Source organism: Orycteropus afer, unplaced genomic scaffold, assembly GCF_000298275.1.
Source record: "Orycteropus afer afer isolate SDZICR_OR568_19922 unplaced genomic scaffold, OryAfe1.0 scaffold00012, whole genome shotgun sequence".
Lineage (NCBI taxonomy): Eukaryota > Metazoa > Chordata > Mammalia > Tubulidentata > Orycteropodidae > Orycteropus > Orycteropus afer.
The window spans coordinates 7529553-7534655 of NW_006921599.1; the positions used below are offsets into that span (position 1 = coordinate 7529553).

At 41.6% G+C, this 5103-nt stretch overlaps 1 protein-coding gene across 1 annotated transcript in view; it reads right to left on the reverse strand.

The window, feature by feature from the left end:
* GFOD1 (glucose-fructose oxidoreductase domain containing 1) overlaps positions 1 to 5103 on the reverse strand; it is a 172961-nt gene that overhangs the window by 1158 nt on the left and 166700 nt on the right. The window lies entirely within an intron of this gene.

The following is a 5103-nucleotide window of genomic DNA, read 5'->3' on the forward strand; positions in this document are numbered from 1 at the left end:
GCTAAATTATATATCTATTGGAGTCCTTGGGCGGTGCAAACAGTTAAATACTTCTAGCTAAAAGGTTGACAGTTTGAACCCACCCAGAAGCAGCTTGGAAGAAGAGTATGGCACTCTGCTTCCGAAAGGTCACAGCCTTGAAAACTCCATGAAGCAGCTTTATTCTGCAGCAGGTGGAGTTGCCATGAGTCAGAATAATGTCAGATTTGATGGTAGCTAACAACAACATATATTATATTATCATATTTATGATACATATTTCTTATATTTTATTTACATAAAATAATATGTATTTCTATATTAATTTAAACATTTGCATTAAACTATGGTTCAAACCCACCAGCCACTCCTCGTAAGGAAGGTTGGGCAATCTACTTCTGTAGTGACACCGCCTGGGAAACCCAAGGAGGGGTCGCTATGAGTCAAGTCTGACTCCATCACACATAACAACAACAATCTCAATATTAAAAATTGATAGATTTTAATGTTAATATTTGTTATAATATATATGTCCTATATTTCACAGCTATTTTAAAATATATGCCAATATAAAATGTTTCCTCGGAAGGAAGATGGGGCAATCTACTTCCGTAGTGATACTGCCTCGGAAACCCAAGGAGGGGTCGCTGTGAGTCGGTTCAGACTTGATAGCACTAAACAACAACAACAACAACAATAAAATGTTTCTTTAAATATTTTGTTACATATATAAGTATATAAGGCGCTCTGGTGGTGCAATGCCTAAGGCATTTGACTGCCAACCAGAAGGTTCAGGTTCACACCTGCTAGCCTCTCCACAGAAGGAAGATGGGACAATCTATTTCTGTAAAGATTTACCACCTTGGAAACCCAATGGGGGCCACTATGAGTTGGAATTGGCTTGATGGCAGTGAGTTATACAAGTATATAACATTTTCTAAACAAATATATTTTACCTGTAAAATACCTTATATTTAAAAATATATTATTTTAAAGATCAAATATAACTTATTTATGTTAAAAACTTTGAAGTATAAAATTAAAAATTTTGTTATGAAAGAACCAAACTCATTGCCATTGAGTCAGTTCCGACTCATAGGACCCCTCCTTGAGTTTCCAAGGCAGTATCTCTATGAGTTTTCCTTCTGAGGAGTGGCTGGTGGGTTTGAACTGCCAGCCTTCTGTTAGGCTGTCAAATGCGGATATTCTCTACATCTGAGAGGGTAGCTGTGCCCAGCTGGGGTGCCTGCTTCAGGGTGGAGTTTGTTGCTTTTGGCCAATGGAGCTGAGGCCAAATAGGAATTGGGCTCACATGAGGCCTACAGTGTTTGTATGATATACAGAAAGAGGCAAGGTACCTCTGAGCACCTTAGGAGACTCAGTGATTCTGAGTCTGGAGAAGACAAAAGGTCAAAGGAAAGGAGAGTGGCAGGAAATGAGAAAAGGATTTCACGTGTAGAAACCAAGAATCAGGCAAGAAAAAAAATGCACTCAGCTTGCCCGTGGAGAAACAGCCAAGTGGAACTCAAAAGAAAAAGAAGAAAAAAAAAGAATTGTAAAGTTTTGTTAGCAAGCCAGATAAAAGAATTGTGAGGATGGCACATGACCAGGCAGTGTTTTGTCACTGTGCCAACTCAACAGCACCTGATAACAACAGGTAAAAAAACTTGGGGAGCTACTGTGTTAATCTCTATTGGACTTTCTAATGGAGGCCTGGGCACTCTAGACATAGAAAAGGGAGATACCACAAGGGAAATGGAATAATGAGATACCCACACTCATTCCATTTGCTCTGATTGTGGGTACCTGCCTTGACAAATTCTATGAACTCCTGGAACCAGAGGCCTCTGTGGGCACAGCTGCAGAAATCTGTCCCATGGGGTTTCCCCAGCACATGGCTTGCTACCTTCCTATTGGAAGAACAGAAGTATTCAACATATACTGGAGAAAATAAATACAAGCGATGGCTGTCCATTTCCATGGACACATCTAATTTTAGCCTTGAGTGAAGGGCCTGGAGCCACAGCATGACCACATCTCCCTACTTTTTCCACATTGCTGGACTCAGACTGGCCCTCCCATGCCTATAAACAAACAGTTGGAAGCTCTTTTAACTCTTAGCAACCAGGTCCGGCCTGAGGCTGTGGTCAGGGATGAAGAAACACTGGTTTATATTACCGAAAGTGCCATGTACCTGGTTAACATAATGTTTGATAATATGATCTTGTAGGCAGGCTCACTAACGCTGTCTTACATTGCCAAGAGCATATTTCTATGTGAACGATGGTAGGTCACTGTAGGGACAGGTGACAACTGCTGCCAAAATCTGCCTCACACCTGCCAGGTATAGATTGTGGCTTTTCCTCCCTCCTCTTCCCCCTAAACACCTCCCCAAACCAGAACCCCTGACTGCTATCTCCTTATTGTATTCTATCGGCCACATGAATGTCACTAAAATATATGTTTATCTTATTTTTCCTACTGTAAAAATTATAAAATAAAATAGTACTGTGAGGGGAAAAAAAAAGTTGAGGAAAAAAATATGCAGCCCTGTCTTATTCCCTTGGGGAGTATTGGTGGTTCAATGGTAGAATTCATGCCTTTCATGCAGTAAACCAGGCTTGATTCCTGGACCATGTCTACCTTGTACAGCCACCACCCATCTGTCAGTGGAGGCCTGTGTGTTGCTATGATGCTTAACAGGTTCCAGCAGAGTTTCCAGACTAAGACAGACTAGGAAGAAAGGCCTGGAGATCTACTTCTGAAAATCAGCCAGTGAAAACCCTATGGACCATAATAGTTCAATGTGCAGCTGATGTTGGGGATGGCACAGGACTGGATATCATTTCATTCCATTGTGTGTGGGGTCCACCAAGAGTTGGGGGCAAACTCTACGGCAGCTACTAACAACCACGCACCCCCAATTACTTAATGGGTAACTCTTTGAAGCTCCATAGATAAAAAGATTCTAATGAAAGCTATGGATTCCCTCCTCAGAAAATGCCATACAAACATACAAACACACTCCACCCACATCCCAAAGTCATGTGTGGATCCCCTAAGGTTCCAAGACAGGCATCACTTCCTTTATGGCTTTATATATATTGTGGTTCCACACTATACTGTGTGTTCTTCAAGGAGGAAGTCTGGGTCCTTCTAATTTCTCAAACCTCCCCTATACCCACAGACCTAGGTGCAAGTCCCACGTTCACCAGGAACCCCCTGAACATTGTTGACTGGACCCACCTTTCCATCTTTAGTCTTTGTGCAAATTCACTTTACAGATGAGACTCAGCAACACTTTAACACACTGTATTTTCAAGAGTCAAAAGAGACCTCTAGGAAGCTATCATAAGGACATAACCTAAACTGTAAGTAATGCTGCTTACCCAGAAATGCTTTTCATTACATTATTAATGAAAGCAAGAAGCTGGAAATAATGCAAATGTCCAACAATAGAAGTTGGGTGAGTAAACTCTAGCACCACTATAAAATGGGATATTGTGCAGCTATTGAAAATAATGCTTATAAAGACTTTCAGTGGCAAACAAGATGACGATGATGTAATGGTAAGTGAAAAGGGCTCTATTCAAAGACGTACTATGATCTTAACTCTTTCTTAGAAAAAAAGAAAAAGAAAAAACCTAGAATGTGATACTTCAAAAGGTTTACAATGGCTAATTTTGATTAGGAGTCCCTGGGTGATCCAAACTGTTAAGCACTGACTACTAGCCAAAAGGTTAGCCATTTAAACCCACCCAGAGGCATCTTAAGGAATTCTGGTGGTGTAGTGAATAAGGCATTTGGTTCCTAACCAGATTAGTGGTTCAAATCCACCAGCCACTCTGCAGAAGGAAGATAGGGCTATCTACTTCCATAAAGATTTATAGCCTCAGAAACCCAATGGGGGTTGCTATGAGTTGGGATCAACTTGATGGTACTGACTTTGGTTTTTTGGTTTAGAGGTGTCTTGGAAGTCAAGCCTGGGGATCTGCTTAGAAGTTGAGTTTTTCTTTTTTTTTTTTTTTTTCTTTGCTATAATCTTTAGCCACTCCTCGGAAGGAAGGTTGGGCAATCCTACTTCCGTAGTGATACTGCCTCAGAAACCCCAGGAGGGGTCGCTATGAGTCGGGGCTGACTCAACGGCAAATAACATCAACAACAACAACATAATCTTTATGGAAGCAGATTATGGATTTTGTTTATATGCACCAGGCCTTTCTTCCACAGTGCTGCTGGGTGGATCTGAACTGCCAACCTTTTGGGTAATAGTCAAATATAAACTATTTGTGTCACTCAGGGACCTAATTGATGGTAGAAGGGTCCTCCAAAGTCTAGGGTGGGCAGGCAGGTCCCAGTACTAAGGACCTGTCCCAGTTCCTGTGCCTTGGAGAGCTGATCCAAGCTCAGCTGACCCCGAACTTTGTATGCCTCAGAGGCTTAGGGCACAATGTCAGGTCTTCTTGTTCAAATTCCTTAGAACTGCTTTACAATTCTGGTGACCCACCACCAAAACCACTACCACTGAGTTGATTCCAACGCAAAATGACCCTGTAGGACCGAGTAGAACTGCTCCATAGGGTTTCCAAGGCTGTAAATCTTTATGGCCACCATTCATCTGTCAGTTTGTCATACTGTGGTGGCTGGCATGTTGCTGTGATGCTGGAGGCTATGCCACCGGTATTTCAAATACCAGCAGGATCACCCATGGTGTACAGGTTTCAGCAGAGCTTCTAGACTAAGATAGACTTGGAAGAAGGAAGGGACCACCCACTTTTCAAAAAACTGGCCAGTGAAAACCTTATGAATAGCAGTGAAACACTGTTTGATATATTACTGGAAAACTTTATGAAATAGCCCTGAAACATTGTCTGATACAGTTCTGGAAGTTGAACCCCTCAGATCGGAAGGCATTCAAAATACTATGGGGGGAAGAGCTGCCTCCTCAGAGTAGAGCTGACCTTAATGTGGATAGAGTAAAGCTTTCAGGACCTCCATTTGCTAATGTGGCATGACTCAAAATGAGAAGAAACAGCTGCAAACATCCATTAATAATCAGAACATGGAATGTACGAAGTATGAATCTAGGAAAATTGGAAGTTGTCAAAAATGAAATAGAGGAAT